At 35.9% G+C, this 13,372-nt stretch overlaps 1 long non-coding RNA gene across 1 annotated transcript in view; it reads right to left on the reverse strand.

Moving 5' to 3' along the window:
• LOC102165694 (uncharacterized) overlaps positions 1–13,372 on the reverse strand; it is a 134,763-nt gene that overhangs the window by 15,783 nt on the left and 105,608 nt on the right. Inside the window, exon 13 of the long non-coding RNA XR_014820108.1 lies at positions 6,102–6,313. This is a non-coding gene — a long non-coding RNA (uncharacterized LOC102165694). The remainder of the gene's footprint in view (positions 1–6,101; positions 6,314–13,372) is intronic.

Raw genomic sequence — 13,372 nt, forward strand, 5'->3', positions numbered from 1 at the left:
CATCTTCACCCATCCCCACTGACATGACCTGAATTCCAGTCACCCTCCTCGTAAGGAGTTTTCTAGGCTCCAATCTCTTGCCTGCAGGTTGCTGCCTGATGTCCTCTGGCACCATAGATCTGACTGGAAATGACTCTCCAGGCAGCTCAAATGCTTTACTTTACATGTAAATTTAGAGATTTCCAAAATCAAGCCCCAACCAACCTATCCAGCCTCATCTGCCCTACAGTCTTCTAAGGAGGATCTCAGTCACGCTTTGTTTATGATAAATGACACTAATAGGAGTCACCCATTCCCATTATACATACATATATGATTATGTGATTCTGGTGTATGTCTTTTAAAGTAAATTGTGTGTAAATTTGGTACGTTGTGGTTAGTTTGAAAAGGATTACTGGATTTTTATCTCTCATGTAATCTTAATAAGCTTTGGGGTGACTATATTATGAATCGGTAATGCTAGCGAACAACTTAAAATTCAAATTAAGCTTAAAAGTTCATTGTGACACCTCCCAGTGCACTCTTTTCCTTGAACTCTCTTTCCCAAACGTCTTACGGCCATAACCCTTGACCTCCTAGCTCTTGCTGCCTAAACATATCGCATTCCCTGTGCCTCCTGAGCCTTGTTTGCCCTTCTTCATCCTTAGTTACACTTACTCGCCCTCCCACTATCAGCTTAATTAGTAGTCTCTCTTTGAATATTCTCCTTTTATCAAATGTAATATTATTATTTATTTAACATTTCATATTTAGTTACTCAACAGTGCTACATTTTCATGGGAATACCTTTATGTATGCAGATAACAAGCTTGGTTCTGTAACAGTTCAGTTGGCAGCTATGAAGATCACCCACCCCCTCCCCTAACCCCCCCCACCGGGTCCCCTGGGGTGTCTGCCAACATGGACAGGTTCTATTCCCTTCCACATATCAGCACAGAAAGTGGCTTCATGTGTTGCATTTGATATTGTCTTTTCATTATTTCATGATTTTTATGGTGCTTTTTATATTCAAAAGTTAATTTTAATATAAACAAATTTGATTTTTTCTCTATGGTATTTTTATATTTTGTTTAAGAAACCCTTTGTTACCTGGAAATTATCCTATATTATCCTGTATTATCTTCTGAAAGCTTTTTAGTTTTTCCTTTTACCCTTATGTCTCTACCCACCATGAATTAATTTTTGTGTTTGGTGTAGCAGCTGTTAGAAAACAATAATGATTTTAATACCACTGATAATAGCAAAATATCAAGTATCTAGTAATAAATCTTATGAAATATGTCTGATATCTCTACAGGAAACCTACGAAACTTTGTTGAGAGAAATTAAAGGAATCAAAGTAAATGAAGAAACCCACAGATTTTAAGATTAAGAAACTGGCTATTGTTAAAGTGTCAATTTTTTGAATGTTCTCTATCTATCTGGAAGATTAGGTGCCCATAACTCCATGTATCTGAACTTGACTGTACTGAAATTCTAAGGTACAGGTCTAGGCTCAGGTTGGACTGACCTCTAAACTATGAATTGCAACATCCAGGTTAATCCAAAAGAAAGAGTCTAGGAAAGAAACTGATCTTGAAAATCAGAAAAACATACAAGCAAAGTGACTGCAGAGAGAACGTCTAGGTATAAAACTGGATAGAAATCATAATTTCAACTCAGAGACATATTGAGCAGAACACATACAGGAAGGTAGAGTCTGCAGAGATTATCTAAAGGGCTGAATTGTTGTAGCCACCAGCACTTCTTACAGGTCATGGAGGCCCTCAGCCAAGAACAGAGAAAAAGCTCCAAGAGGCCACTCAGGCACAATACATTCCCTCTTTTAGGAGAACTTGTGGTACTTTTTCTGAGACAGACTGATGATGGAGAAAAACTTCTCTAAGTGAAGGAATTAAGTGTAAATGTATAAACAGGGAAAAGAAAAATAAAACTTCACATTATTCCACTGATATAGCAAGAAAAGGGAGGCACAAATAAAATATCTTTGAATACTGATATAATTTTGGCTTGCTAATTAATATATGCAAGCTTTAAAACAGAATCAAGGACCACCTAGTACTTCTACGCTGAGACCCAGAATTATTGCTCCTAAAATTTTCTAGGTAGATAATAGATCATCCTATTACAGACATTATCCACTTTTTCCTTGTTAATTCGAAATAAAGCTACAATAAAAATTTCAAATCCAGCCTTCAATGAGGCAGTTTTGAATTAAGAACAAAACAAAACAAAACTCTGAGTCCCCCTGGCAAAAATTTCCTTGCATTGAAAAGTAAAATTTTTTAAACAAATTTTCATTAACTTTAAATGTGTAAATCTCTGTTGAAATTATTCTTTGTAATGTTTTAAATACATTTATAAGTGTAAATAAAATGTATTGTTCTCAAGTAAATAATAGCCACCTTATAAGAGTAAAGAAGAAATAGAATCTGATATGTGTAGATTAGATAGACAGATACAAAGATATTGAAAGATAAACAGACATATAGATAGATTTACTAACAAACTTTTTTTCTACTATAGTCTCTCTTGGTAATTTAGTAATTTTAATCACCAGTGGAGTCGGATTAGGACTCTATATCTACATTTTTAAAATAGGAAGGAGAAAAAAATTTAAGAATCCAGTAAAGTTGATTAACCAAATTGTCCAATCGAGAAAATCTAAATCTAGCAAAATAGATACATCTACCAATTCCTGTGTGATAATTTTGCTCCTTGCAAAAATTTCTCATGGTTCAAGCTTTATGAATGATGTGAAATTTAGAAAGGGGAAAGCTTAACAAATCCTTGAATTTTGATTATTATGATTGAGTCAAAGCTAAATTAATTGCCTACTTTAAAAAAAAAGAGGTAAATAGTAGAATAGTTAATAGGAATTCCACAACAAAATTTTCTAAGCATGAATCACAGTTCTACTTTGTATTATCTGTGACATTAACAAGCCACTTAACCTCTCTGGGTCTCAGAGTCTCAAAAAATGTGGGTAGTAATAGTACCTACAGCCCGGGGTATTTGTGAAGATTAATTGTAAGGGCAGTGCTTTGTTGTAGGGAAGGAATGAGGCAAGTGTTAGTTTTCATGTTACTTTAGTAGAAGTATAATATGTTATGTAAGCAAGGGCCAGTGGCAGGAGGCTGTCTGGATTGCAATCCCAGATTAACCATTCCCCATCTTTGTGACTCAGGCAATTTACTTAACCCCCCATTTCTCAGTTTCTCATCTCTAAAAATAATAACATTAATGACTTCACAATGTTGTTGGAAGGATAAAATTAGTTACTATATGTAAGATGCTTAGACCAGCACCTGGCACATAATAAGTATTAAATTTTTGCTGATAGTAACATTATCATATGTGTCATTTAGATTTATTAAGGAAGAGGTTAACTTCCTCTTCCACTTTGGTTCAAGTGGACGTGATCAAACTTTGATTTCTGCTTCCTTTTTTTTAATTGTCATTTCTCCAACACAATTTTTTTTTCCACTGTACAGCATGACTTCTTAAGTACCTTTCTTTTATTTGCTTCCCTTTGTCACTTGGAGGGAATCCAACAAATTGAAAAGTATATTCTAAGAGCTTAGACCTTTTACTTAATACAATCAAAATGTTGACTCTTGGCTTAAATTATTTAGCTACTTTCCTGAAAACTATGTTTTGCAAACTTCTTTCTCTCATTACTACCATGAAAATTCAGGTGTATTTAATTGTATAGTCCCCATCTGTAATTACCATCATCTTAGTGAGTGTTTACAGTTTTCACTCATATTTGACAGTAAAGCCCTGATAACATATAAAGCTGTATGACGTGTCATTTTTTTCTTTAGCATAGTTTAGAGCCTCCATTTAATTACATACAAGGGGAAAGAAATTGAACCACAGCTGTAGTTAGACATTCAGATGACACTTACTTTTCACAGTGAACATGTCCTTGCCAGACCTTCATCTCTGGGCCTCCATGGCATTGCCTTCAGACATATCAGGCTCTTCAGACACTTTGGGCAAGGTGTTATTCCCTTTACCCTTACTCAAATGGCAGAAAAATCTGCCATAAACCTAAATTACCATGTGATCAACTTGAATGGTACACTCAGCAGAGTGGCAAGACAGACCAAATGTTTTAACAAATACCTACTCTTGATGCTGCCCTGTAAAGGAAAACACGTTGCCTCTATTCCATGCCTACTACGAGCCTAGGGGGGAAATTTCCGTGCAGAAAATACCTGATATGCACAAAGTACTTTGAAATGTCACTATAAGCCTATTATGTTGAGGAATTCTGAATATGAAGTTTCCATCTCAGACCTCATAACGGTTTAAGATACCATAATGCTCTCATTATGAGTGATTTTACCAAAAAGTAATGCTACTATGTGATTTCAAAGCTGATGTGGTTATTTTGCTCATTTTGAAAGCTTCAATAAAGATTGTCATTTCCTATCTCTACAGATAACCTTTTAAAATCTGCAATACAACTATTCTCTTGTAAGTTAAATAGTGAACCAGGACTTACCAATTGATATTATCATCTGAAATAATATGGACAACACTTGATAAAATGATCAAAGTATAAAATCTCTTTCAAGTATTCGAAAGATCAGAGTCTTTTTTTGTAACCGGGAGAGCACACATTTTCATAAATTATCACAAGTTGTTTCCAATCAGTGTTTTTCAAACATTTTCCAACTTATATTCTTCTGAGAGACTCTACAGATTTTCTGCAGAATCTATTTAGAGCAATTGGTACCTAACTTCTTTGGTCTTTCAAAACTTCAGGAATCTTAAAACTATAGATCTAAAGTATGGATAAAACACATACATAAAGACTATGCATCTGATAAGAGGAATTTATTCCAGATACCAGGAAAAAAAAATATTTACTCTGAGAGTCATGGATTTTTCCTTCCTCTAATCAATATTTTAAAAACATTATTCAGAAGACTTTTTCTGGTGACTTCCATTTTGTCACATTGTAGGCCCCAAAAGTGATGTGTTGGACTACAGCTCACAGCAGTGACTGAATCACCACACCATCTCTGGAGCTCCTCTGATTACAATAAGACATCACCTGACATTTAATTTGTTCAGAGTTAGAGATCCACTGTGACAATTCTGTCATGGCCACAGTTGGGAGGTTTCCAAAACCATTCTAGAAAAATACTTCATCTCTTAGTTCATTACCTCTGTTTTCCTCTCTGGTGACTATTACCAGGCAATTAACAGCCTAGTATTCCAAGTAGGGGCCTGAAATACAGCATTTCTGGAGGCAAGAGAAAACTGCCCCAATTCAGGAGATGTACCATATTCCAGGCTCTCTCTAGTGTACTTAACATAGAAATACACTCATTTATTTAAACATTGAAGAGAACATAATTAATTGTAATTGTAAGCATTAAACATCATATAATGTAGAGTTGAAAAAAATTTTTCCAAATTTCTACCACAGTTTAGGAAATTCTGTAAGAAAATCACTCCTAGTGGTCTATATAGAAATTGGAATACAATTCTTTTCTGCTCTTGGATTTTCAAATTTACTGGGAAAATTGATAGCGCCTGGCTCCCCAGAGATTCAGTTTCAGGAAAGTCCAAGGCCAGGGCCCTCTCAGAAATACTCATCAACTTTAATTTCCACTTCTTCCCTTTGAACCAACTGGTTAAAGCATTATCTCATTCCCTCTGAAAAAAGGTTTTCACATCGATTCTTTATACATCCTAAAGCCCTCGAGTCCCCTAGATTCTAGATCTTGATATTTATAGAATAGGCTTGGAATTCAGAAAGCCTTTTTCACTCCAATCTGATCCTTAAAAATGAAACTCTAACTTTTAAGACTATCTCTTCCTGCTGTACTCCTTAAACATGGTGTGATATAATATAATAATACATTTGGTCTTTGTCCCCAGTTCCTGGTATGCAACTGCAGAAACTCTTGAAATATATTCTGAGCAAAAGGAGTGCCTTTTGTGTTTCACAACTAGCATGCCTCTGGATCACATATGAATTTATGATAGTGGATTGACTTAGGGTGGGACTCCTATTTAGCTTCAATATAGAGATCACGGGAAAGACCAAGTGATTAACAAGTTGGAACTTTGAGTCTCACCTCTGATTTCCGGGGACTGAAGGGAGGCTGGAGATAGAGCTTATAAAAACTCCTGAACAATGAGATTCTTCAGAGAACTTCCTTGTTGGTAAACACATCAAGGTACCAAGAGGGAAGAGGGTTTGCCCAGAGAAAGTGTAGAAGCTTCATGCATCGCCTCTTCCATACCTTGAACCATGTGTCTCTTCGATTGGTTGTTCTTGCATTGTATCCTTTATAATAAACCAGCAAATGTAAGTAAAGTGTGTTCCGGAGTTCTAGGAGCCATTTGCCCAAATTGCTGAACCTGAGGAGGAGGTTGTAGCTGCTTTATAGCCAGTTGTCAGAATGTGGCCCAGACTGTGTGACTGGCCCTGAAGTGGGGACAGTCAGGTGAGATAGAGTCCTGAACCTGTGGGGGGTCTTTGCTAACTCTAAATACTTAGTGTCAGAATTGAATTAAATTGTTGGAGAGTGGACGTCTGGAGAATCAAAAAACTGATTGTTGATGCAGGAAACACCTCAGAACATGGTGATTTTATTGTCTAAACTAAGCAAATCTAAGCAATGCCTTCTTTGCTATTTGCTGTGTTACCTTTTCACCCCTCTTCCATTCCTATCCCAAGTGTGCATGCTTTCAGTATCAGTGAATATAGCACTATTAAAACAATGAGTATTACTTGAGGTGGAAAGTAAATCTGTATTATGGAATCAATTGTATTCCTCCAAAATTCTTATATTGAAGCCTTAACCTCCAATGTGACCGTATTTGGAGGTAAGGCCGTTTGGGAAGTAATGAAGATTAAATGGGGTCAAAGGATGGGCTCCTAATCCAATAAAGCCAGTGTCCTTATCAGAAGAGGAAGAAACATGAAAGATCTCTCTCCCTCTGCACATACACACAGAGGGAAGACCCAGGAGAGCACAGCAAGAAGGCTTATTCTCTGCAAGACAAGAAAAGAGCTCTCACCAAAAGACAAATGTAGGAGTTCCCGTCGTGGCGCAGTGGTTAACAAATCCGACTAGGAACCATGAGGTTGCAGGTTCGGTCCCTGCCCTTGCTCAGTGGGTTAATGATCCGACGTTGCCATGAGCTGTGGTGTAGGTTGCAGACGCGGCTCGGATCCCGTGTTGCTGTGGCTCTGGCATAGGCCGGCGGCTACAGCTCCGATTAGACCCCTAGCCTGGGAACCTTCATATGCCTATGCCGCAGGAGCGGCCCAAGAAATGGCAAAAAAAGACAAAAAAAAAAAAAAGACAAATGTATTGCCACCTTGATTTGGATGGTGAAAAAATAAATGTCTCTTGTTTAAGCTACCCAGTCTTGATATTCTGTTATAGCTGTCTGAGCTGACTAAGCCATCTGGTAAAATTTTTATAATATTAAAGTCAGCACCTAAATCCTTTTAAACTTAAAGACTGGTATATTTTTCCTACAAATTGTAATACCAGAGATGGGACAGGTGATTCAGATATTTAAATTCAAGTACTTCTGTTAACCGCCTGCTAAAATAATTCTAGAAACCTAATTTTAGAAAGTCTGAGTTTTTACATTAAGCTATTACACTATAAACTAGAGTTTTCAACTCAAAATGCAAACGTCCATTATTTCCGTATAAATATATATATATACACACATATTTTTTTTCTTTACAAACAGAAGAATAGATACAGTTCCTGCTTTCAAGTTCTCTGCACTTTTGCAAGAGGATTGATATTAACCAAGTAAGCACACAATTCCCAGAGGTTCAAGTGGTGTCGCAATCCAAGCACATTATTCCACAGTGACTGGTACCAGGTTGATGCAGGAAGACAAGTAGAGAGTATCATGTGAGCTCCCTCTTATTTTTTTCATAAAATACATAGAAATATACTTAATTATGTCATACATATTACACTTCAGAAATGCATTGGGGTTATATAGTTTCATAGGTAGCATTTTATATGAGAATTCAAGAATGAGTAATGAAAAGGCCAAAAGAACTAGAAGGATTGATTTTTGAAACAAGATTTAAAAGAGTAAATGCCAGAGTTCCCTTGTGGCGTAACAGTTAAGGATCTGGCATTGTCACTGCTATGGTGCAAGTTCGATCCCTGGTCTAGGAACTTCTGCATGCTATGGGTATGACAAAATAAACAGACAAACAAACAAGCCTCAAATAATTTAGGAACTAAAGATATATCAGTAATGAGATAAAAGTAAGGAAATGATTCTTAACGTTGTAGAAAATGAGCCATCTTTATTATTAAATTAGACATGCAGATAAGGGTCTTTAAAATGATACATAAGCTCAGAATAGAGGGAAAAAATCCCAAGTGACTTTGGTCACCGAAAACAAGAGAGCCACAGGACATTTTAGCTGCTTGATCACCCCCCTAAGCATTTAGGGTGATAAAAACATTGGGGAAGGTTTCTAATAGTTCAGAAAATAATTTATAGGGGAAAATATCAAGGAGATTTAGACTAAGTATTCTCAAAGCCAAGGAGTATATATTCTGCCACTGTCTTGTCATTCTTTTTTAGAAAATTCAGGGCAAAACTTAGTATTTCCTTTCTGCTGTGAAAATCCAACTCAGAGTTCTGTTAATGATGGTACAAGTGAATCCAGGGATGGGGAAACCCTTATTTTGTATGTAAGTCTTCTTGGTAGTTGACACAGCACAAGGTAAAGAGCCATATTTTTCTCTGGAGTGCTAAGAAATAGCTTACCAAGGAGTCCCCAGTCCACTCACCACCCTCAACAAATAAAGCGGATTTACTTAGAATTAGGAACTATTGAGGTGAATTATAATATTCCCCCATTTTAAAATTTTTAATTGCATGATTTTAAATTGAGCCTTCAGGTCTATTGGATCAGTTAAGAAAACCAAAGCCCTTTTAAAATTACACCTAAGATGGAGTTCCCGTTGTGGCTCAGCAGTATCCATGAGGACATAGGTTCAATCCCTAGCCTTGCTCAGTGGGTTAAAGATCCGGCGTTGCCATGAGCTGTGGTGTAGGTTGCAGATTGGCTCAGGTCCCGCGTTGCTGTGGCTGTGGCATAGGCCGGAAGCTGCAGCTTCGATTTGACCCCTAGTCTGGGAACCCTCGTATGCTGTGGGTGCAGCCCTAAAAAAGAAAAAATAAAACAAAATAAAATTACACATAAGAAAAGAAAAATATTCTAAGAAATATTTTAAATACTACTTAAATCTTAATAGTACAGTGTAACAATTGCTTCTTCCTGATATAAGCCTATATATATACATATGTATATATATACACACACACATTATATTATATGAATATATATATATATATATATATATATTTGGCTGCTCTGCAGCATATGGAGGTTCCCAAGGCAGGGATTAAATCGAGCTATAGCTGCAGCTACAGAAACACTGGATCCGTAACCCACTGTGTCTGGCCAGGGATCAAACCTGTGCTGCTGCAGTCTCATCCTTAGCCCACTGAGCTACAGCGGGAACTCTAATATTAGCTCATTTTTAATGATGCTTCAAAGAGAAAAGGAAATGGAAGAAGCCAGGTAAGCACATTATTCTAGCCCGAAGCTAACTAAAGCATTCTGTGCCTAAACAGCAAAGGTAGGATAGCGACATTTTTGGCTAAACTTAGAAAAGGAAGTGCCTCAGAGTATGAATTAGTACATTTCAATAAACTGTGCGCTATTAATAGCAAAGTTATTTCTTGACCTCTTCAAATACCAAGATAAACATTTCAATGGAGAGCTCTAAGATACACCTTTTCCCTGGGCCCTCAATTCTTTACTGTGGATACATTTGTCCACATGGCACATCCCTTGGATTTTAAAATTTTACCACCCTATCACCTCTGCCTCTTAAGCAGGAAAGACCACCCAGAAGAAGGCTTTGATCTAAAAATAATTCAGTACTTTAAAAAATTAAAGAATAAGCAACAGCCGTGGTCAATGTGGAAGGCTTTGATCCTCGTGCATTAATCCCTGTGTGATATCCAAAAAATAGGAGCTAGGGTCCAAGTATCCAGTGAGAAAGAAAGATGCAAGAATTTAGATTCATAGACACCTCAAACTCTATAATGTTCTCATGACATCCTTTTTCCCACTGCAAATTTTTAAATTAATTTAGGAATTCTTTTAGTTTAGTAAATTGTTCTGAGTTGTCATTAAACTATAGTTGTCATTTAATATTGTATTATACTTCGGAGAGAAAATTTCCTTCCACTACCGTTAATCACATCAATTTTGAATCAAAAACATTTGTTTTTTAATAAAAAGAGCATTCAAAATAAACAATACTCCCAGAAAATGCTGTATACTATAAGTAGCAAAGGATACCCAGAATAAGAGAAATAAAGACAAAAATTGTTAGTTGAGTTTTCTTTAAGGGAGAGCTAGAAATGCATAGATGGCTCTTGGTTATTTTTAACTTATGTTAGAAGCAGTGGTTAAATTTTTGAACTCTGCAGCGGTTTTTAAACTATATTCAAGAAACCATTGGGTAGAATTCAACAGAGAACCATGGATTCCACAAAGTTTGGATTTTAATTACAAGTTAAAATCTATATTTAACTATTTTTAAACCAAATGCAAACACACACACACACACACACACACACACACACACACACACACACACACACACTCCAGAATAAATTGGATGGAGGCAGATAGAAGGTTCAAATTCTGACTTTACTCTTTATGCTGCTTGAAGTTGAGTAGTGTACTTATTAGTCTTTCACATTCTCAATTTTCTGTCTAGAAATGGAGTTAATGATAGCATGTTCACATCTCAGAATCATTGACAGGAATCATTGAGACACAGCAAGGAGGCAATAGAGGCACAGTGCTTTGGCGCACAGGTCCTGCAACAGTGGGACCTCAAATACAGTACCTGGACCAGCAGCAGCAGCAGCAGCTGGAACATGTTAGAAATGCAAATTCCTAGGACCATGGGACTCAAAATTCATGTTTTAACAAGCCCTACAGGTGGTTGTGATGCACACTACAGGTGAGAACCACAATCCTTGGGTGTGAATCCTAGGTTCACCGTTTAACAGCTACATAGCCATAGGCAAGTTACTGAACTTCTAGAATCCACATAAAGTATCTGAAACAGAATAATGTAAGTTAGTTGTTATAACATATGTTACTTGGGACAGTGCTGAACTGTATTAAGCATCCCAGTAAATGGCCACTACTGTGATAATTATTATTTAGATTATCACTCTTATTATTATGATTACATGTCATTGCAAAACAGGGTCAAGTAATAATATGCTTCAGTGTGTTCAAGTTCAATAAAATGCTTAAATTGCATTCAAGATACAGGAAAAAGAAATTGAAAGCTTAGGACTACACCACTTCTATGTATTTTTAAAAGGTAAGACCCATAGAAAGAAGCCCAGTATTCTTATTTTTAAGTTCCAAAAAACCCAGAGTGCCTTTTCTTCATAAAATCAAACTTGGAGGCAGACACACTAAAAATAAAATCGATTCACCCTGATCATTCCTGCGGTTTTAAAATTCAAAGATTAGAAAGACACAATGTTCCTTCTAATGTGCTGATTTTATTCCTTTTGTCGTCCAAATGTCCACAAAGTGCCAGGCTTGAATGCTAAGTATGACACACGTCAGTAGTTTTTTCATTCTTTGCATCTTCTAAAGGTTCAAAGAAAGGCAAACGTGCCAATATGCATATGGCCAGACATTGAGCTCTTTAATGCTGTGACAAAGAAGAATGATTGGGGATTAAGATGCTGAGAGGGGAGATGTTCATGCTTGGGTGAGATGGCCATGAATACGATAGCAAGCATCTGCTTCTTTACAGCCCAGGGCCGTGGAACTTCACAGCAATCTGATCAGACCATCTGTAAGCATGGGAAATGCTTTTTAGGAGTCTTCATTTGCAGTTTATCATATTTATTGTGTTTTGCCATTATTATCCTTTTCTATAATAATAGCACATTAAAGTCCCTAGAGCCTGGAATTTTCTGTGAGAGAAGGTTTTTGAAGACTAGTTCAGGCTCCTTCTTTCTTTGATTCACTAAGCTCTACCTTTTCTAAGACCTTGCCTGTTTTGTCTACCTTTTCCAATGTGTTGGCTCACTATCAAGACATTATCAAAAGGTTGTTCATAAATTCTTCACATTGCCTTTTTAAAAATCTCTGTAACATCTGGAATCAGGTCTCTTTTTTCATTCTGATACTGATTATTTATGCCTTATACTTTATTGAACAGTGTTGTTGATCAAATTTTGTCTATTTGATCACTTTTTCAAAGAATCTTTTGGCTTTTTTCAAACTTTCTAGTGTTTATTTCTATGACATTATTTTCTGCTTTTATCTACATTATTATCTATATTATTGTATATCTACATTATATTCTTTTTATTTGCATCTGTTTTGGATTTCTTCTTTTAACTTAGGAGATTGATGTTTACCTCATTAATTTTCAATTTCCTTTCTAAATAAGAAATGTTTTGGCTCTTTTCACCATAGTCTAAGACATAGTATATTTCTTTTTTAATTTTCTTCACTTTTCATTGCTTTCTATACCTGTGATGATATATTCCTTAACAGGTGGTTTCTTTTAGTTGATTTTTTAATTTCCAAGGAGATAGAAATATTCTAGTTAATTTCATTATTGATTGACAATTGAATTCTAGGTTAGTTATATAGTTGTCATGATAGCAATCCTTTGAAATATTTGGAAACTTTCATTATGGTCAAGTTTGATGTGGTCACCTTTTGTAAACGTGCTATGTGTATCTTCTGTCAAGAAGGTGTATTCTACAATTATGTTATTTAGTGTTCTATTTGCATCCTTTAGCTCATATTTGTTAATCACATTCTGTAAACCTTCCATGTTCTTAATGATTTTATTTGCTTCCTATCAATTACCAAGAGATATTTGTTAAATTTTGCTACTCTGATTGTGGATTTGTCAGTGTTCCCTTCATTTCTGTATTTTCTTTATGTATTTTGGGATTGTGTTTTTAGGTACATACAAATTTTAAATCGTTTTATGTTCCTGGGAAATTGAAACTGTCAGTACTATATAATGACCATTTTTTCTCTTGTTATGCTATGAACCTTATATTCTGTTTTGTCCAGTATCAAATAGATACATACACCAGCTTTGTAGACCTTATTTGCATGGTTGTCTTTTTCATCTTTTGCATTTAATTTTTTGTGTAGTCTTAGAGTTCAGAGGTGTCTTTCATAATATTTTTCATTCAGAGGATTTTTTTAGTCCTACAAAATGTATTTATTCAATAAAAATTTACTCAGCACCTACCATGTGCAAGA

Source organism: Sus scrofa, chromosome 11 (genome assembly GCF_054392235.1).
Source record: "Sus scrofa isolate SSC_HxYL_T2T_F1_AM1 chromosome 11, Sscrofa_HxYL_maternal_Yorkshire_Landrace_v2.0, whole genome shotgun sequence".
Taxonomy (NCBI): Eukaryota; Metazoa; Chordata; class Mammalia; order Artiodactyla; family Suidae; genus Sus; species Sus scrofa.